The 22,263-nt window shown below is 46.1% G+C and overlaps 1 pseudogene across 1 annotated transcript in view; it reads left to right on the top strand.

Moving 5' to 3' along the window:
* The window catches only part of LOC149320344 (uncharacterized), a 40,091-nt pseudogene extending 31,837 nt beyond the window's left edge, over nt 1–8,254 (top strand). Inside the window, exons 9-11 of the transcript XR_016278055.1 lie at nt 1,954–2,024; nt 4,431–4,557; nt 6,606–8,254. The product of XR_016278055.1 is annotated as an uncharacterized LOC149320344 (transcript). The remainder of the gene's footprint in view (nt 1–1,953; nt 2,025–4,430; nt 4,558–6,605) is intronic.
* The last annotated feature ends 14,009 nt before the right edge of the window (nt 8,255–22,263 follow it).

The raw sequence follows: 22,263 nt of genomic DNA, 5'->3' as shown, positions 1-22,263 counted from the left end.
ATCCCGGATTTAAAATTATATTATTATGCATGTATCTTCACCTGGATTATGGATTGGATAACACTTAAAGACAAAAAAATATTAAATTTAAAAGGGTTCAATAAAATTTACGGATGGCATGGATATTTATGGTACAAGAGATTAGCTGTTAATAAAGAATTTTAAAATCATGTAATCAGAAAATCATTATTACTAGTATGGAATAAAATTAAAGGTAAATTTTATAATCAAATACCAAGTTGGGCTTCACCACGTGAGGCATGGAAGTTAGAAATAGTGACATCCTCAAGAAATCCCCTAAGATATTATGATTTAATCGAATGGGAGGACCAAATACCGAAATTAAGATCTGACAAAGAACTAGAAGAAAAGGGTGATAAATGTTCAGGGTTTCCATATAGACAGCTCAAAGAAAGATTTAAGATAGATTTAAAATTAGAAGGCATCACCAATATTGACAATGAATTGGATGAAATTATTTTAAAATCAAACAAATCTACAATTTCTAAACTATATTCTTTATTATTAAAAAAGAGAATCCGAAGATGAAATTACAAAGGAAAGCATGATTAAATGGGCTAGGAATATAGGTCATCCTATCAAATTAGAAAATTGGGAAAGATTATGGGGTCAGGATATAAAGTTCACATTATCAATGGATGTAAGGGAAAATGTATATAAAATGATCCACCGATGGTACCTCTCTCCAAACAAGATAACAAAAATTAACAAAAAGAAAAAAGGAAACTGTTGGAAATGTCATAGAAGAGTTGGATCATTATATCATATATGGTGGACCTGCAAAAAAGTAAGCGGATACTGGAAAAAAGTTTATAACATTATTCAAACAATCTTACATATCCAAATTAAATTCAAGCCGGAAACTTTTTTTATTAAACATAATTGAAGAAAGGGAGGAAAGAAAACATTTTAAAATCGTATTATATTTAATAATTGCAGCAAGGATAACATATGCAAAGAACTGGAAAGATAGAGAGGCACCATCAATGGATGACTGGTTAAGGAAATTGCTGTTTAATGAAAGGAAATTGGGTTGAAAAAACTAATAAAGAGTGGGATGCTATAATTGTATTTTGCAAGGAATATTGGTCATAGGATAGTAACATTGAAATGTTTAACGCAGATTATATAAGAGGTGTGATAATATAACGTAGTAATAATCAGCCTTTTTCTATATGTGTAAATGTAGGAAATTTTATGTCATTAGAATTAGACAACTGGTAAGAAGAAGAGGACAGACACTTGAAAGAGTGGAAATGTAAGATGATGATGTATAAGATTACATTGATATGATAAATGGATATTATACACAATGGGAAAAGGAAATAAGTGTAGAAAGTCTTTATTTGGAAAATGTTGTTAACTTAAATTAGTGGTAATTCTGTCTGATGATCTAACATACAATCCTATATCAGTATTCTATAGAGCCCTCATACCAAAAATAATAGAAAGGAGAAATTGAAAGTATATAAGTGTTATCATGTACAGGCTATGATATAAGAAACAAGTATGTAAAAGTTTAATACATACACTTTTAAACACAGATTAGACTTGCTGAGTATAGCAAATATATCTGACTGTTTGACAGAAAAGAAATTATAAAGAATAGCTCAATTAAGTGCCAAACGAAATAAATACAAGTAAAGAGGGGAAAGGGGGGGGGAGAGATTGAATAAAGGTAAAACGAGAAAGAGGTGCGAAGAAGGACTGAAGATAAATGTATGCAAACGCAGAATATTTTTTTGTGTAAGACAACTTGATACAATACCTTGATATATTGTATTACAATGTATTGTATTATAATGAATTATAATGTAGAATGTAGTTGGTAAGCACTGAAATGATGATGATGATGATGATGATGATGATGATTGCTGTTTCTAACAGCAGCTGATGTGACTGGATTCCTCTCTGCCTTGGTCTCTCCCACAGAAGCTGAAATGATTCCACTAACAAGGACTCAGTCGCCTCCTCCTCTTTGTGGTGCATCTGAACCAGATCAGGTAAGGAGAAGGAATCCTGGAACAAGAGAACTGGAGCAGCTTGGGTTCCTCTTTTCCTAGATCTCATCCTTCTCGGCGCTAGTGGAGAACTTTGTTTCAGTTTACTTTGGATTTTTAAAAATTGTAAAAACATGCAAACTTCTTCTCTAGGTTTGAATCCCCGTGTCTTCAGCCTTCTTATTCTTGAGTTAGAGTTGCTCTCCTTTTTATCTGAACTTTTTCTTGAGCCCAAAAGGGGAGTTGATAGATAATCCTACCCTCTTCCTTGGTCCAGAACAAATCCCTCTCCCTCTGTGTCCAGCAGCTGGCATTCAGAGGGAGGCTACAGGAGCTTCTGGAGCTGTCAAGGAACCAGCAGGACCAGGGGAAACATTGGCCTCTACAAGGAAGATGGCCAATGCCACTCAGGGATGTTTCAGGCAGGGGTGGGGAAATTGCTTTTAATGCCAGTTTTCAGGTAATATTTAGCTCAAAATTGGAGAACATAAGAACTTTATTGGCCATGTATGAAGACTGTATCTGGTATCTCTTTGTAGATAAACCTTCTAGGACCTTAGGCCATGAATGATTTACGTCCCATGGACCTTCTCTCATATTGTTGTATTATTAATTTATTTATTATTAATCTTTTAAAATTTGTTATATACATACCCTGCACAGACAATTTATATCCTGTTTGTTTTCAAATTGGCTAGAAACCAGCCAAACCCTCAGCAGTTGACTCTCCAGTCCCTCTCTAGCACCTTTAACATATCCTCCAACATTTCACACATGCAAACTGCCACATGTGTGGCCAGGGAACAACAGACTGTTGTTAAGAGGGCAAAGGTTATTGCTGAAGAAGTACATATGCAGCCATTTAAAGAGGCTGCAGTCACTGGCTTTTCCCAGACTGTACTGGGAAGGGCAAGATTTGGCCCCATCTTTCTTTTCCCCTTCACTGAGTTGTTGTTGTGTGCCTTCAGGTTATTTCCAACTGATGAAAATTCAAAGGACAATCTATCACAGAGGTTTCCTTTTCTGGGGGAGTGTTTCCTTTTGCCTTCCTCTGAAACTGAGAGAGTGTGACTTGCCCTAGGTCATGCATTGGGGTTCCATGGCTTAGTGGGGATTCAAACCCTGGTCTCCAGAATCCTAATCCAACACTCAAACCACTACACTATGGTGATGGAATTAATGGAGTGCAAACTCCTTTTGCACTTTGAACTAAGTTTGCAGCAGTTGAAGTATTCAATCATAGAGTTGGAAGATACCACAAGGGCCATCCAGTCCAACCCCCTGCCATGCAGGAAATCCAAATCAAAGCATCCCCGTAAGTAAGATGAGAACAAAGCAATAGCAATAGCTACTGCATTTCTATACTGCTTTTCAGTGCACTTAAGTACTCCCTAAGAGGATTACAGTGTGTAAGCTAATGGGAGGAGGAAACTGGGTCATTTTAATTGAAAAAGTGGACAAAAGAGAACTAATTGGCAATGTCCCTGCCAAATGGGAGGGTGGTATACCGTAAAATTTCACAAGTTTCCCCCCAAAATTGGAAAAAATAAACCAGAAACAGCAGCTGAAAAGTGTCCATCGTGGCATTTGGAAGTGAGCCAGCATCATCCCTCCTGGCATACTGAAATGCCCACGTTTCACCTGCCAACCCCATCTGCAGTTGCCTACCCTGGTTCAAATCCTGAAGCATAAAACCTTTGGCATTTTTCCCTCAGTTGTGGTGTAATGTTTCTTTAAAGCCAATCTCCTTTTACTGAAGCTGTAGAGTATGTCATGGACTAAGGCTCCTGTGTTATCTGAACTTGTTCACAATGATCATGCTGGTGTTGGCAGAAGAACCAGTCTCACTTCAGCTGCCTATAAGACTTCTTTATATTTTATACTTTATATATAGAGAGGGGATTTATTGCAGTCTGTAAAGACCAGACTAACTGCAGCCTCCCAGAGAACATTTTCTGCAATCACTCCCAGACTGTGGAATGGCCTGCCGGAGGAGATCCATCAAATCACCAGCTTAGACAGCTTCAAAAAAACTGTAAAGATGGATCTCTTCTGGCAGGCCTTTCCTGAATAGAATGACACAGCTACAAATGAATCCTCCCCACTCTATGTATGTATGTATTATGCTACCACTTGGCCCATTAGATTGTTGTTATTAATAGTTTTTAACAGACTAACTTTAAAATGTAATATATGCAATTCTTTTTTAAAGCGGCTAAGACATAGTTTTGTATATGTAGGATATATTCTATATGGGTTCTGTTTTAAATATGTAAGCCGCTTTGATTGCCTTTGTAGCAGAAAAGTGGGGTATAAATAAAAGTTTTATTTTATTTATTGTCCTAATTGCCACAGTCAGCAGCCATCTTGATGCCAGTGTGAGCAAGAACCTTTTTCTTCTGTCTTTAGGGCCTGGTGACTTTTGAGGAGGTGGCCGTGTCTTTCTCCCCAGAGGAGTGGGCCCTGTTGGATCCTGACCAGAGAGCCCTGCACAGACAGATCACGGCAGAGATCAGTGGGATCATGGTCTCTCTTGGTAAGGATCTCTCTTTCCCTGGATGCTTTCTATTTTAAAATTCATTTACGTATAAAATACTAACATTAACAGCTACAATACTTTGAAGTGAGTCCTGATTCAGCCCAAATGGAAAAGGGATGAGCCTTTGAAGGTCATGGAGGAAACCTGTGGGATTATGGGCTGTCTTGGTAAGGCTCTCTTGTTGATTATAATTTCCATTCTAAAATGTAGTGGTGGGATTGCGTGCTTCTGTGAGGCAAGAGGCTATGCTGATGCAGCACAGTGGTAGTAGGGTTCAAGACAGAAAGGCTTTTGCTGAAGAGGCAGGCGAAATGTGCCAAAAGCTAGCGGGCAGCAGCAGTAGTGTGTGTGGCAGGGTTACACTTGATGGAGGATCTTTTAGAGACTGAAGAGCAGAGGACAAGTTCAAGTAGTGCCGTGTCTAAGGATGCAACTGGACTCATGCTTAAAGGATGTTCAGCTGCTGACCTGTACAGAGATGAAAATCCAAAACTGCACAACATCAGTAGGAAAAGAGGGAGACCGCATTAAAGGTGGATTGATTCAACCCAGGAAGCCATGGCCCTGAGTTTGCAAGACCCCCCAGGGCTGTTGATGCCTGGAGCTTTTGGAGGTCTCTCATTCATGGAATCACCAGAGGTTGACTTCATGTCAGAGAACAAAATGAACAACAAAAGAAAAATAACAGCAGAAACATTGCTTTGTAGTGGGAATAGTGTCTCAACTAAGCTCCTTAAGGGGAACAGGTGTCACTTTGAATGCCTCTACCCCACACACCACATCTTTCCCCAGTCACACACCTGGAAGCAGTGTTGTGTAAGGACGTGTCTTGTACTTCGTTGAACAATGAACTTTAAATCACATAGAAAACATATCCAGGGATCGCCATGTTGACCATGTCAGCACAAAGCACCCTGGTCCAGAAAATGCCATGGATGTGACCACGGGGAACTGGGACAAAGATGATGGGGTTACCAGAGTTCAGGTAGCAGCCATCAAGAGTCAGCATTTGAAGAGCTGTGTGTCATAGGAAGCTGATGACACAGGCACAGGAGGTGAAACCAACAGGCTTCAATTCTGCAACGTCACAGCTGTCAGGTGACAGGAAACCAAGTGACGCCTCAGGAGTGAGAAGGGCTCAAAAACCCCAAGAGGAAAAGTGTATATAAGGGAGAGGGATGAATACTCCGTGTGGTGGAGTTTGTATAGTGGCGTCTGGCTGAGCAGTTTGATTGTATGAATTGTAAATATCTGAGCCTGACGATTTAAAGCCTCTTTGTGAGTAACTGCCTGTCCAGCAATTCTTTATCAAGGCAGAAGCAGCAGTTGCATGGGAGGAATTTTCCTTTGCAGCCTGGAGCTGAAAATCACAATCACAACACAGTGCAGTTCCAATTTAAAAGTTAAAAAAAACCTGTTTTATCTTTGTTTAAGTAGAAACCTCAGTAAAGTCGTAGTCCATTGGTTCTCTCTTTAGGATTCCCCTGTGACAGATAAAATGCAATGTCTTCACATCCAGAAAACATATACAGGGATAGCTGTGTTGGCTGTATAGCAAAGTGAGTATGATCGAAAATCCACAAAACAATGGGGCTTGACAGCTGCCCCTGGAAGCACCAGATCAGGGACACGGCAACCGCACACCATAGCCCTGATCTGGCCTTTCCATTGTCCCAGGAAAAAAAGCTGCAAAAAGCAGCTCCTTTTTGCGCAGTGGAAAAGGAGAGCTAGCTGCCGTGGTGGCGGCTTGTCTCCTCTTTTTCAGCGCAATGTGTATAAACGCTGCGACGAAGACGCAGCGTGATGCTGCCTGCTGTGTGGTTGTTTGGGCAGCATCACACCGGTGTGGGGGTAGAGTTGGGTGGATTATGTGCGGCCGCCACACCCCAACCCTGTCCCCATGCCGGCTCTTTATGCCCATCTATACAACCCCAATTATTTATATAGTATGATCCCTGATATTTCTGGTACAGGTTGTCCATAGACTCATGCTGGAAGACCTCCAGAGGTGGCCTCGCATTATTTTCTGTTTTTTTTCTTCACAGCAGATAACTGGGTGAAAACATATGTATGTACTAAGTATGGAAGTTGTTCTAAGCAAACACTGGAACTTACTAAGCAAGCACAACATTCAGAAGAGGAAGGTTACATCAGAGAGAAGCCCTACAAACACAATGCATCTGCGAAATATTTTCCTGAAAATACGGCACTTGTGCCTTGGAAGAGGCCCCACGGTGTAAAGAAACACTTTAGGTATGAAATATCTCTGAAAGGTTTTGATTATAAATTGTACAGTGTGAACCACCAAGAAGCTCACACAGTAAGGAGACCACACAAATGCTGGAACTGTGGGAAATGCTTTGCATATAATTCACTACTTATGGCACATTTGAAAGTGCACAGAGATTTTGTGAGCCACTGGATAAACCACACAGGAGAGAAATGGTATGAATGCCAGCAGTGTAGAAAATGCTTTGTTCAGATGTCAGACCTTGTGAGACATCAGAGAGTCCACACAGGAGAAAAACTGTACACATGCCAGCAGTGTGGGAAAGGTTTTGCTCACAATTCAGTCCTTTTGTCCCATCAGAGAGTCCACACAGGAGAGAAACCATACACATGCCAACAGTGTGGGAATGGTTTTGCTCACAAATCATACCTTGTGAGGCACCTGAGAGTCCACACAGGAGAGAAACCATACAAATGCCAGCAGTGCGGGAAATGCTTTGCTCGCAAGTCAGATCTTGTGTTCCATCAGATAGTCCATGCAGGAGAGAAACCATACACATGCCAGCAGTGTGAGAAATGCTTTGCTCGCAAGTCAGCTCTTGTGAGACACCAGAGAGTCCACACAGGAGAGAAACCATACATATGCCAGTGGTGTGGGAATGGTTTTGCTCAAAAGTCAGCTCTTGTGAGACACCAGACATTCCACACAGGAGAGAAACCATACACATGCCAGCAATGTGGAAAAGGTTTTGCTTACAAGTCAGATCTTGCGAAGCATCAGAGGGTGCACATAGGAGAAAAACCATACACATGCCAGCAGTGTGGGAAAGGTTTTGCTTACAAATCAGACCTTGTGAAGCATCAGAGAGTTCACACAGGAGAGAAACCATACACATGCCAGCAGTGTGGGAATAGTTTTTCTCGGCAGTCAACCCTTGTGTCCCACCAGAGGGTGCACACAGGAGAGAAACCATACACATGCCAACAGTGTGGGAAAGGTTTTGCTTACAAGTCACATCTTGTGAGGCACCAGGTAGTCCACACAGGAGAGAAATCATACATGTGCCAGCAGTGTGGGTATAGTTTTTCTCAGCAGTCAGCCCTTGTGAAGCATCAGAGAGTACACACAGGAGAGAAACCATAAAAATGCCACCAGTGGGGGAGATACTTTGCTCAAACTTTGCATCGTTTGAAGCATCAGAGAATCTACAGAGGAGAGAAATAATTCAATTGTTGTATCTGACATGAGCCAAAAAATAAATAATTAAATAATATAGGACAACATTTTCAAATGTAGGACACGTTTTTTAAAATGGAGGACATACAAAAATTTTTGGTGTTTTTTTAAAAATGTTAATATAAATGCATGTTTCTTAGGCATGATCAAAATGGAGGACATTTGGGCATTATTCCTAGACAGATGGCAGAAATGTACTTCCCTTTCTGGCCAACCCCCCCTCCCCCCATTCCAAACAGCACATTTGGGCAGAGAACATGGCTTTACTTAACATGGCCTCTTGCATATTTCAGAGGCTTGGGTTTCACATTGAACATGGTTTCACATGGCTATGCATATTGAACATGTCAAGGTGGTTTCACAGTTCTTGCACCAAGTGTACTTCTCAAAAGTGTGTACTTGGTCAAGGGACTTTGGTTTTTCTTCACTGCGCATGAGTTTGTAAAAATCACAGCAATTTACATTGCCCTTGCCTCAGAGGCTTTCTGATATCAATATCACCATTAAAGAACCAAAAACACACAGAAAAGGCACTTTGGAAAGTCACACTCTCTTGGCTTCAGAAACAGTGCCTGCATGCCTCTCAAGCTAACTCATATCATCATCAACATCATCATCATCATCACACTATCACTGTCAAAGCAAGGGAGACTTGTTAGCATTAAAAGCACCCAAAACATACTTTGGAAGGTGACATTCTCTCGGCTTCTGAAACAGTGCCTGCATGCCTCTCAAGCTGACTCATATCATCATCACCACCACCACCACACTATCACTGTCAAAACAAGGGAGACTTGTTAGCATTAAAAGCACCCAAAATAAAAATTTTAAAAACCTTGAGGCCTCTGGCCACTCACCACCTCCTCTTCCTCCTCCTCCTTCCCCTTCTGCTCCCCCCTCCTCCTCTTCCTCCTCCTCCTTCTGCTCCCCCCTCCTCCTCTTCCTCCTTTCTTCTCCTCCTCCTCTTCTCCTCTTCCTCCTCCTCCTTCTTCTCCCCCTCCTCCTTTTCTTCCTCCTCCTCCTCCTGCTCCCCCCTCCTCCTCTTCCTCCTCCTTCTGCTCCCCCCTCCTCTTCCCCCTCTTCTTTCTTCTCCTCCTCCCCCTCCTCCTCTTCCTCCTCCCCCCTCCTCCATGCGCCGTACGGCCTGGGGGCAGGGCGGAGGAGGCAGAGGAGAAGGAGGTGGGCGGCGCGGGCCTGCACGGGGAGGCAGGGAGGGCAGCGTGGGCCCGCATGGGGAGGCGGGGAGGGCAGCGTGGGGAGGGCGGCGTGGGGCTTCCCCCTTTGCCTCCTCTGCCCCAGGCCGCACAGCCCTCCTCTCCCTCCTCCGCGCAGTGGAGGAGGAGGAGGGCAGTGCGGTCGCATGGCCCAGGAGGAGGTGGAGGAGGAGGAGGAGGAGGCGGCGGCAGCAGGACCAGGCTGGGGACGGTCCTGCCACCTCCGCGGGCCGCCTCCGGCCCGCAGGCTGGGGGTTGCCGACCCCTGATCATGACTGTCGTGAGAGAGGGAGGGAGGAGGATCTGCTCTTATTTTTGGCTGCGTCCATCTTGCAGTCAGAGCAACAGCAGTCTGGTGTAGGGAACTGGGCAAAAGCCAAAACAGAATGCAAAGAGCCAGAACAGGCCATTTTGAAAGAATATGGACCCCAAAGCATTGGACTATGTTGGACACTTGAGAACAATACTGTACAAGGGAAACATTAATCCCTTTTTAAAACATTTTTAGTTGAGTCACTATCATTCACTAACGGTTTACAGCTAGAAAATATATGTGCTGCAATTATATTGTTTTTGTATAACATTTCTAAATAAATTAAAATACACAGCTTAATATTGTATCTCGCCTCATATTTTGAATCATAGAATCAGTCCATTACTTGCTAACATATGTGTGTGTGTGTATTCTTTGTGGTCTCTGCAAATCACACAAATAGGTTAACCCAACCTGCACAGCAAAACTCGGAAAGTTGTAGACTCTCCAGGCAAAATTTAGTTTGCAACTTTTGGGTGGTATCTCTGCCCACTCTACATACTGTCCCTATTGGTCCCGCTGCTCCTCAGTTCCTTCTTTCCAATGCATATAGCAGCTCAGGGGAGCTTCGCTAGCTTGGATTAATCCCTGCTAACAGTTATTAGTGTTGAATGTGCTTTTTTTCTGACCTCTGGCTTGTAAAAACGATTATTCTTCAGATTATTCTCAGACATTGTTTGTCTCTTGTCTGGTTCTCGACTTTCAGTGTGTTAAACAACTATTCTAGTTTGTCCTCTGGATTTTGTTCACACCTCATCGACTCGGCTTTGAATTGTGCTTAAGTGCTTTATTTATTTATTTAAGTGCCTCCTTTAAGTGCTGTACTACTTGTGGGGTCACGATCCCAATCTCTGATGGCCATGATAAGTGCATCCTCTGCCTCGGCGAGGCACACAACACCAAGGCCTGCCCCGCTTGTAGAGCCATGGCAACTCAGGCCCTCAAAAACAGGGACCAAAAACGTAAGGCTTCCTCCCTCTTTGAGAAGGCCTTTCGCCCGGCTACAGCACCAGCCTCTGACTCCCAAAGGGAGCACCGGAGAAATCTGCTGACTCCCAGAAGGATCAGCCTGGAAAGTCTGCTGAAAAAGATGCAGACAGGCAGACCAAGGATCTGTAAGGCTCCATCTAGCATGATTTTTGCTACCACCGCTTCTATTTTTGGTGCTGAGTGCGCAGGTTCGACAGCAGTCCCCCACTCTGGAGGATATGAAAAAGGCTCTCATCTCCTCAACAGTTCGGAGAACCTGATCCACCCTCTCCTAGCGACGATGTCAAGTCCTTTTCGGACCTTGTCATCTGAATGGCAGCTGTGCTCCAGTTGGAGGTCGCCCAATCGGAGGAAGAGGCACTTGGTCCCAATGAAGGCCAGATCCACGGTTCCATCCCGGCTCCTCGATCCTTTGGATACTTACCCTCCCTTGAGAAAATTGCGAAGTGATCTTGGTGGACTCCTGCAACTGTGGCATCAACCTCCAGGAAAATTGAAAATCTATATTGCACCGCTCCTTCTGGCCCTGAGTGGCTTTTTGAATATCCAAAGCCCAATTCGGTCATTGTGGAGGGTTCCCAGGTTGCCTTCATCCCTCACACGTCTTCTTCTCTGGTGGATAAGGAAAGCAAGAAGCTTGACACCTTGGCCAAGAAGTTGTACACATCCGCTGCTTTGGTCATAAAGATTACCAACTACGTGGCGTGTACGGGAGCCTACATCCAACACCTAATGGAGCAGTTGGAGCCTGCTATCGATGAGCTTCTGGAGGAGTGGAACAGGTTTGCCTCTGCAATCCACACAGAGGCTCACCTGGTCAGGGACCAACAGATTAGCTCGACAAGACATTCCACTGATTGTGCCTCCAAAGTCTTGTTGGGCTTGATAGCCCTCAGGAGGCATGCTTGGCTCTGCTGCCCAAATCTCACCCTGCAGGCCAAGGCGGCAATAGAGAACATGCCCTTCGATGACTCCGGTCTCTTCAACAAAGAGACGGACGAGAAGTTGAACTTCAGGTACCGTATGAAGGCTGTGGCCAAGAGACACAGCATGTCCTCTTCATATGTCTGGTCCCCTTCGCCTCGGTACAGCTTTCAACGCCCCTGGAACCTTCAGTACCACCAGTGTTCCTATCAACAACAGGACCAGCAGTACCAGCCTCAGGACAGGCCTCATCAGCATCAACCACTTAAGTCCTCTTCTTCCTCTTCCGGACGTCATCAACCATCCCAGCCTCGTTTCCAAAAAGGCTACAAGAAAACTTCCAATAAGCCAAGTGGAGCTTCTGAAGTGTGGCAGCACACTCTGTCCCAACCATCATTGGGGACAGGTTAAGGCCTTTCTATAACACCTGGGCCTCGATCACCTTGGACTCTGTAGGGGCTATGTCCTCAAATTCGATGAGCTCCCTACCACCGGAGCTATTCTCTTCACCAGCCCCTCAGACACCCAGCTCGACAAAGTGCGCACACTGTTAAAGAAGGGTGTTATCGAATTGTAAACCCTTCACTGCTTCTTTTCCCGATACTTTACCATCCCTAAAAGGGACTCAGACCTTCAGCCTATTCTGGATTTGAGACAGCTCAGTACTTAAATTACCTACCATTATTTCCACAAGGTAACTCATGCCTCTATTCTGCCACTCTTGCAGAAGGACTTCTGGTTCATGGCTCTTGATTTCAAAGATGCCCATTTTCACTTCGGTATTCGACAGGACCATCAGAGGTTCCTTGCCTTTGCCATCAGGACTAAGATGTTCCACTACAGAGTACTCTGTTTGCTGTTTCCACAGCGCTGAAAGTCTTCATGAAGTGCATAGTACCAGTCATCTCCTATCTACACCAACATAGGATCACACTCTTTCCCTATTTATACGACTGGCTGTTCACAGCACCAGCCCGGGAGAGACTACTTCAGGACATCCAGTTCACTTAATCCCTCTTGGAGTCATGGGCAATGTCAAAAAGTCTCACTTGACCCCATCCAAGCAGGTCAGGTACATCGGAACGACACTACTCTATTTCAGTAAGGCCATTGATAAGGTTCCCCATTACATTCTTGCAAACAAGATAGTAAAATGTGGGCTAGGCAAGGTAACTGTCTCATGGATTTGTAATTAGTTGATTGGCCGAACCCAAAGGGTGCTCAACATGGCTCCTTTTCATCCTGGAGAGAAGTGACCAGTGGGGTCCCACAGGGCTCTGTCCTGGGCCCAGTGTTATTCAACATCTTTATCAATGACCTGGATGACAGAATTGGGAGCATACTTATCAAATTTGCAGATGACACCAAATTAGGAGGAATAGCTAATACTCCAGAGGACAGAATCAAATTCAAAATGACCTGAATAGACTAGAAAGCTGGGCCAAAGCTAACAAAATGAACTTCAACACGGAGAAATGTAAGGTATTGTACTTAGGGCAGAAAAATGAAAGTAGGATGGGAGACACCTGGCTAAATGAAACTATGTGTGAAAGGGATCTAGGAGTCCAAGTAGACCACAAGTTGAACATGAGTCAACAGTGCGATGTGGCAGATAAAAAGGCCAATGCAATTTTAGGCTGCATTAATAAAAGTATAGTTTCTAGATCAAGGGAAGTAATAGTGCCACTCTATTCTGCTCTGGTCAGGCCCCACCTGGAATATTGTGTTCAGTTCTGGGCACAACAGTTCAAAAAGGACTTTGAGAAACTGGAGCATGTCCAGAGGAGGGTGACTAAAATGGTGAAGGGTCTGGAAACCATGCCCGATGAGGAACGACTTAGGGAGCTGGGGATGTTTAACCTGGAGAAGAGAAGGTTAAGAGGTGATATGATAGCCCTGTTTAAATACTTGAAGGGATGTCATATTGAGGAGGGAGCAAGCTTGTTTTCTGCTGTTCCAGAGAACAGGACCAGGAACAATGGATGCAAGCTTCAGGAAAAGAGATTCCAGCTCAACATTAGGAAGAACTTCCTTATAGTAAGGGCTGTTCGACAGTGGAACAAACTCCCTTGGAGTGTGGTGGAGTCTCCTTCCTTGGAGATCTTTAAGCAGAGGCTGGATGGACATCTGTCGGGGATGCTTTGATTGTGATTTCCTGCATGGCAGGGGGTTGGACTGGATGGCACTTGTGGTCTCTTCCAACTCTATAATTCAATGATTCTATTACCTCAATGGCTTACCCTCTGGAAGATGGATTCCAGGCTCTCTCTCTCAAGCAGTTTGTGTTAGTGTTGTTGCGCAGTGCGTGATTTGTCACACTGATGTTCTACACCAGGATGACCACCTCATGAGTGACAGGTAGCTGTGTGCAAAGTGGAGAAATGTGTCTTCCCTTCCAGAAGCTGACAAAAGAGACTCTAGCCAGATGTCTCTTCACAAGGCTTTTATTCTTGTAACACCTGTACACCTTGCCCTCCTTGGCATCATCAAAACCAGGTGCCTGCTCCATGTACACCTCTTCATCCAGCCATGCGTTTAAGTAAGCTGTCTCAAAATCAAAGTGCCTCACCACTTGGCCCTTTCTTGCTGCCAATGCCAACACCAACCTGAGACTTTCTGGCTTCACAGTTGGAGAGAACATCTTATCAAAACTCTCAAAATGCTCTTGAGAAAATCCCCTAGCTACCAACTTGGCCTTATACTTGTGGGTCCCATCTGGCATCTCCTTCCTCTTAAACACCCACTTGCAACCTACGGCCTTTTGGTCTCCTGGCCCTTCTACCACTTCAAACACCTCCCTATTCACCAAGGATGAGAATTCACTCTCCATTGTATCAAATCATTTTTCCTGTTCCTCCCTTGGGTAGGTGAGAAGCTCCTGGTAGCTCTCCAGCTCATCAGCCACAACAGTACACACTCTGACATTCTGCACAACAAAACGATCAGGTGGCCTTCTGACTCTGAGTCCTCCTGGGAATGATGACCCTTGTTCGCCCCTTATCATCCTCACTGTCACTATTGGTCTGTACTCCTTCATCTCCAGATGGCACTGTCTCAAACTTCCTAACAGTGATGGGCGAGGTCTGTGTACCTATGGTTTCCCTTGAGGTGCTAGGCTGGCCTTTTGGCTTCGCCTGTGGTGTTCCCACCCCTCCAGTTCCAGTGCTACCTCCTTGTTGTCCCACTCTCACAAATACCTCCTGGTTTTTGTGGATCTTCTCCCACCCAGAGTGTTTTTCAGAGTTAGCACTCCTGGACAACAGGATGCGACCATTCTCCAGGTAAAAACGAAAAGAATTCTCATATCTGACAAGCAGTCTTTTTCATTTGGGGTCACCAGCATTCCTGAATTTTTGGGAACCAAGACATTGGCATATTGCTCAAACACTCTTAAGTAGCTAAGGTTGGGTGGCCTCCCATACAGCATGTAGTAGGGCATTTGTTTTACTGAAGAGTTCCACACCCCATTAGTGATGTGGTAAGCAGTCAAAATGGCTTCTCCCCAGAAGGATTCTGAGGTCCCAGGATTCAGCAGCATACTATCTTTTATCTGCTTCAACACCCCAATTTTTTGTTCCACCAAACCATCTTCCTGCAGAGTGGCAACATTTGTGGTGTTATGGCGGATGCCCTTTTGTTTTAGCCAGTTGCCCAAATTGTGGGACAAAAACTCACCACCCCGATCTGTCACCAGAGTACCAATCTTGTACTCATATCTCCACCCAATTCTTGAATGTGGCAGCCACCTCATTCTTTTCCCTGAGTGTGTAGGCATAGGAGTATCTGGTGTGCCTGTCAACTATCACCATTAGATACCAACTATTGCCAGCAAATTTGGTGAAGGGACCAGCCAGATCAGCATGCACCATTTGAAATGGCCTCTGGGTGTTGCATTTGCTTTTTTTGGCAACAGGAAAAGCTTTCAGCTTTGTCTTGCTGCACGCAGAACAGATGGTTCTTGCAGTCCTCCATCTTCAGCCCAGGACAAATACTTTCTAGTTTCCCCAAACTAGTGAAACTAGTGTGTCCTAGCACCCTATGAAAATAGTGTGCACAGTCTGAGTGCAGAGGCACATTGTTCACTGTGGCACACTGGGCATGGTCATCAAGGAAATATAGTTTGTTGTGCTTGTGCACAAACCTGCCCCCTTTCTGTGATGACACACTCATCCCCCTAAAATGTAGGGCATACCTATATGAGGTCAGTGAGGACATGCTGACCAGACAATTTTGCAACTGGGTAGCGCACAACACATTCTCAAAGTCTCTGTTTAAAGACCTCCCAGAAGGGAGACTCCACTACACTCCTAGGAAGGAGTGTGTTCTTCTGTCAAACAGCTCATAATGTCAGGACATTCCTCCTAATGTTGCGCTGGAATCGCTTTTCCTGAAGTTTGCATCCACTGTTCTGGGTTGAATTCTCTGAAGCAGCAGAAACCAAGCTTGCTCCATTTTCAATATCACATCGCTTCAAATATTTCCCTTCCAAAAAAAAAAAAAAAAAAAAGATTATCCTCCTCAGTTCCTCATGAAACCCATGTTGATTTTTTGTGATTATGGAAATTGCCTTCTAGAGCAGCAGTTCCCAACCTTTGATAGACCATGACCCCCATTGCGGCCGAAAGTCCCGCCCGGAGGCCTCCCTGATTGGTTGGGAGGCCAGGAAGGGGCGGGACTTCTGGACGCCTACAAACCCCAGCGGCCTTTGCGGTCAGAGGTCCCGCCCCTTCCCAGCCTCCCAACCAATCAGGGAGGCCACTGGCCGAAAGAAGGGGTAGGATTTCTGGCTGTAAAGGTTGCTGGAAGCCCCTCTGCCTCTGACTCCTCTTCCTCACCCCTCCTCCTCCTCCTCCATGGCCTGTCGCAGCCGCCATCACATGGGGCTTCCGCTGCGGCTGCTGCAATAGCAGTGACGACAGCAGCCCTGTGCAATGGCAGTGATGGCAGCAGTCGTGTGGAGGAGGAGGAGGGGAAGGAGGAGGCGGTGGCAGTGGCGGCCGTCATGAGGAGGGGAGGAGGAGGAGGCAGCCCCATCCTTATGCAGGGGGATCCATATTGAGGATGGAGCAGTCTAACAAGCTTGCTGCATCCTCAATATGGCATCCCTTCAAATATTTCTCTAAAAAAACAAAAACAAATAATTATCCTCAGTTCCCCCATCCTTTTTTTCTGCAAAGTGCATCCCTTGCTCCTTGGTGGGTTCCCTGTTTTCCCCTTGGCTGCAGATACTCACCAAATCAACTACACAAGACTAGTGAAGAAATGAAGTAACTAGCCACAAAACCCTCATAGAGTCCTCCTTCAGCTTCTAAGTGATCTTGTGGGGTTTGTGTGGCTTCTTGTGTCACTCCCATGTAACAGTGCAAGAACAGTGGATTCAGTGAGAGCCACTGTGTGAAAAGTGGGTTTTCCAGAGAGTATGCCTTGCCCAAGGTCAGCCAGTGGGTTGACACAGCCAAGCTGGGATTCAAAGCCTGGTCTCCAAAGTCATATTCCAGCCCTGAAACCACTACTCCATGCTACAAGTCCCGTTTGCACCAAAAAGCCCAGACAGAAGCCCTAGACATTGTGGTTGTAAGTTCCTGCATGGCAGAAGAGGATTGGACTGGATGGCCCTTGTGGTCTCTTCCAACTCTATGATTCTATGAAATGGTTTCAGGAGCAGCCTGGGTCCCTCAGAAGCAGAGCCCAGAAGGTGGACTGATTGGGGTGAAGATAGCTTCCTAGGAGTCTACCCTTGCGGCTATCCTGGGCCTTGAGGAAGGGCTGCTTCCACACTGCAGAAATAAACCATACTGACACCACTTTAATGCTATGGTCAATGACTCAATGCTATAGGATTCTGGGATCTGTTGTTTCGTAAAACATTTACTCTTCTCTGCCAGAGAGCTCTGGTATTACAAGAAACTACAACTCGCGGGACTCCATAGCACTGAGCCAGGGCAGTTAAAGTGGTCTCAAACTAGATTATATCTGCAGCCGATGGGAAGGCAGAGAGTCCACGAAGGAGCAAGGGATGCAGTTTGCAGAAAGGAGGGAAGAACCAGAGAGGAGACAACTTCAACAGGAAAGAAGAAACTCTTAAAATGAACAAAGTTTGGCTACCAGTTCTGAAGAATAGCAAAATGAGGACTCAGCAAATGCAAATGAGAAACCACTCAGGGTCAGGGGCTTTCCCAGCAGACAATGATCACCAATTAGCAGACACTAATCCTCTTTGCATATCCTCCCACCCTGAGGCCCGGCCATCAATAACAGAACAATACACAGATTAACAAGGAGATCACTCCACCTTACCCAGGATCACATGGTATATATATACCCAACTCTCTTTCATGCCAGCATTCTCTGAAGATGCCAGCCAAAGTTGCTGCCAAAACGTCAGGAATAAACTCTTCTAGAACATGACCACATAGCCTGAAAAACCCACAAAAAACCATGGATGTTGGTCACAAAAGCCTTCGACTACACAGGGGAGAAAAATCTTTTTTTTGGGGGAAGGGAAATATTTGAAGAGGTTTCATATTGAGGAGGGAGCAAGCTTGTTTTCTGCTGCTCCAGAAAATAGGATAAGGAACAATGAATGGAAGTTTACAGAAAAAGAGATTCCATCTAAACAGGAGGAACTTCTTGGCAGTAAAGGCCGTTCGACAGTGGAACACACTCCCTCGGGTTACAGTGGAGTCTCCTTCCATGTAGGTTTTTAAAAAGACACCGGAGGGCCATCTTGATTGTGACTTCCTGCATGGCAGCATGAGGGTGGATTGGACTTGGGGTCTCTTGCAACTGTAGGATTCTATTTGGTCCTGGAACCAAACCTCAGTGAATACCAAGATATTAGCATAATGAGGTTGGATTGGATTGCCCCTGGGGACCTCTTCCATAGAATCATAGAGTTGGAAGAGACCACAAGGGCCATCCAGACCAACTCCCCTACCATACAGGAACAAAAATCAAAGCATCCCCCTCAGATGGCCATCCAGCCTCTGTTTAAAGACCTCCAAAGAAGGAGACATGGTTGACATGAAGACACCGCACCCCAACACTCCAGATGACCTCTCCCAGCGGCTTCATGTATATGTTAAATAGGATAAGGGACAACCCAGAACTTTGAGGCCAATGGCCAGAGGGTTGAGCAGAAATCCCCCAGAATTCGTCTCTCCAGGAAGGAATGGATCCACTGTAAAACAGTACCTCCAAGTCCCATCCCAGAGAGGCGGCTCAGAAGGATACCAGGGTCGATGGTACCGAGAGCCGCTGGGAGGTCCAGGAGAACCAACAGGGATGCACTCCCCCTGTCTAGTTCCCTGCGTAGGTCATCCACTAAGGCAACCAAGGCTGTCTCTGTTCCATAGCCAGGCCTGAAACCAGAGTGAAATGGATCTAGATCAGGGGTAGGCAACCTTTTTGAGCCGGGGGCCGGGTTGCTGTCCCTCAGACAACTGGGGGGCCGAAGCCGGGGTGTGTGGAGCTTCCACCCACAGGGGAGGGGCCGTGTGCCAGGGGTGGAGCCTCCACCCTCCAGGGGCGGAGCTTCCACCCAGGGGCGGAGTTTCCACCCCGGGGGCCAGGCCACCTCCTCTTTGCCGGCCCCTGACGGGGCCCCAGGCCCTGTCAGAGGCCAGGAAAGAGCCGGCGGGGACCGCCAGCACTGGAGGCCTCCCTGTCTTTGCCGGCCCCTGACGCCAGAGGCCCGCTGCCGCCGCAGGAGCCCTCCAGGAGGGCCCCAGCGACGGCAACTGGCCTCCCAGGGACCCGCTGCTGCCGTCGGAGCCCTCCTGGAGGGCCCCAGCGACAGCAACAGGCCTCCCAGGGGCCCGCTGCCGCTGCCAGAGCACTCCTGGAGGGCCCCAGTGAAGGCAACAGGCCTCTGGGAGGCCCGCTGCCATCGCAGGAGCCTTCCTGGAGAGCCCCTGCGATGGCAACTGGCCTCCCAGGGGCCTGCTGCCGCTGTCGGAGCCCTCCTGGAGGACCCCAGCAAAGGCAGCGGGCCTCTGGGAGGCCTGCTGCAGTCGCAGGAGCCCTCCTGGAGGGCCCCAGCAACGGCAACTGGCCTCCCAGGGGCCCGCTGCCGCCGCTGGGGCCCTCCTGGAAGCCCCAGCAAAGGCAACGGGCCTCCCAGGGGCCCGCTGCCGCCACTGGAGCCCTCCTGGAGGACCCCAGCGAAGGCAACGGGCCTCTGAGAGGCCCGCTGCCGTCGCAAGAGCCCTCCTGGAGGACCCAGTGAAGGCAACGGGCCTCTGAGAGGCCCGCTGCCGTCGCAAGAGCCCTCCTGGAGGGCCCCAGCGACAGCAACAGGCCTCCCAGGGGCCTGCTGCCGCTCTTGGAGCACTGGCCGCTGCCATTTTGGAGGGGAAAATGGCGGCGGAATGTCGCGCGACCTTAGGGAATGTCGCGCCAGATTTCGCCGCCATTTTCCCCCCAAATGGCGGTGCCCATAGCGAGCAAAAGCCGCAACCGGCGGCAGCAGTGGCAGCGGCAGGAGGAGCCAGGGGCCGGCTTAAAGGCCTCCGCGGGCCGCATCCAGCCCGCGGGCCAGAGGTTGCTGATGTTAAGGAAAATGCAACATGGGATATACAGTAGAAGAAATAAAACATGTATGTGAGAGTCACAATGACTAAGCAAAAGCAATCAAGAAGCCACACAGGTGTAAAAGATAATGTAATTTAGATGTCCTAAATGCCAAGGACAGAAATGTAGAATGTACAATTGAAAACACCTGAGAATCATTAAGTGTACAAGGTGAAATGATGAAATTCTTAAGTATGGGATGAACTATGAGAACCAATCAAAATGGATGTACACGCCCACTGGGTGGAAACTGACTGAGTGGGTGGTGTTTGACAATGGCTATAATAACTGCTATGTTTGCCAATGTTTTTTGTGGGTAGTTGTGGAGTTTTGTGAGTAGTTTGGAGTATTGGAGATTGTGATTTGCGAGGGCATTAGTATTTGTATATAGTAGAATAAAGTAGATCTTTTATATAAGACTACTGAGTTGTCTGGTGTCTTGGGTGAAGATACAAGAGCCAGCAGAATCCTGGAGAAGTGTGAAGACTTCTGTGGAAGAAGAGTGAGAAGGCTTGGAGAGTTTGTCAGGGTCTTCAGCCTATTCTCTGTAACTCTGCTGCTTTTGAGAAAAGCATTAAACACTGGCCAAAACTGGTCAGCGCCGGTGCATAACAAGGTGGTGAGTTAGAGCCAGAGGTGAAGAGCTACAACTCCCATCATCTCTGACAGCCGACCCCTGACCTAGATAATCCAATGATAATGTGGATGAAACCCCTGAAGTTGGGACCCCACCACATGTTCCAAAACCTTGTCCAAAAATGGTAGATTGGATACTGGCCAATAATTATTTATTATTGTGAGATCCAGGTATAGCTTTTTTAACAGAGGCCTCACAACTGCCTCCTTTAGGCAAGATGGAACAGTGTGTAACACTGTTGAACAGCCCTTATTGTCAGAATTTCCTCCTGATGTTGAACTGGAATCTCTTTTCCTGGAGCTTGCATCCATTGTTCTGGGTCCTGTTCTCTGGAGCAGCAGAAAACAAGCTTGCTCCCTCCTCAATATGACATCCCTTCAAATATTTAAACAGGGCTATCATATCACCTCTTAACCTTCTCTTCTCCAGGCTAAACATCCCCAGCTCCCTAAGTCTTTTCTCATAGGACATGGTTTCCAGACCCTTTACCATTTTAGTCGCCGCTTAAGGATGATCAGCCTGCTGTGCTAAAGCTGATTGTAACCGATTAAGAAAATCACAGTAGGGTTCAGCAGGTCCTTGTCAAATGGTAGCATAACTTGTTTTAGGCTGACCAGAGGGGGGTATCTTTCAAAAAGACAAAAAAGGCACAATCAGAAGATATTGCTAGAACCTCTTGAGCCTGTTGTGATATTATGATGGCAAAATTATTTACTCCTGCAAGTTGAACTGCAGTGTATTCTCCTCCACTATTGCAGTCCTGCACCTCACAGGTCCTACAAAATTCAATCTCCCAGAAAACATATTGTGCAGTGGTTAACATCATGCGCATAGTTTCTTTCTAGTCGTGAGGTATCATAAGATACCCATTTTAATACCTTCTAACATGCCTCCTACATAATTACCTCCTACTCCTGTATCCCTAATAGCTTGCTGTAGTTCTTTCATTACTGCATATGGGAGTGGGCTCCATTCATAAACTGCTCCACCGTTTTGATCCTGTCCCTGAGTGATGGGATATGCAGCTAAAAACTCTAGATCATCCAAATCAGTTGTGCCAGAGCTCCGATACTGTTCAACCATTTTTTGAAATGGAGATATAACAGTAGCTGCCCCTAAAGGGGTTTCAAATTATTGTTAGGTAATGGTGCTGAGGGGTCCTTATCTACCTCTGGCTCCCTGGGAGAATGAACTTCAGGAGCCCTGCATGAGGGAGGGGGTTCCCTATCCAATATTGCTTTTGCCTTAACTGATTCGGCAGGAACAGGCATGCATTTTTCTATGGAATGTCTCCACAAATGCCACATGTGTAACGCCTCAGTTGGGGCTCTTGGCTCTACATATAAAGTTCTTCCTATTTCCCCCCAAATATCTTTTATTCCCAAAAATACCAACACCATTGGGCCCAGCCTCGATTAAGAAGAAGAGCCCTCCCTCCAGTCCATCTGCCTTGGTCCAGGCCTCAGAGAGAGGGAAAAACTGCTGGACCTGATCCCCTTCCCCACCACGATTCCCTTCTCCTTTTGTGTCATGTCTTGTGTCATGTCAGGATTGTAAGCCTGAGGGCAGGGAACGTCTAATTAAAATA

Source organism: Sceloporus occidentalis, unplaced genomic scaffold, assembly GCF_023333645.1.
Source record: "Sceloporus occidentalis isolate IW3139 unplaced genomic scaffold, rSceOcc1.0.p SCAF_1, whole genome shotgun sequence".
Taxonomy (NCBI): domain Eukaryota; kingdom Metazoa; phylum Chordata; class Lepidosauria; order Squamata; family Phrynosomatidae; genus Sceloporus; species Sceloporus occidentalis.
The sequence above is the reverse complement of the archived record's forward strand: the minus strand, read 5'-3'. Positions and strand labels throughout refer to the sequence as shown.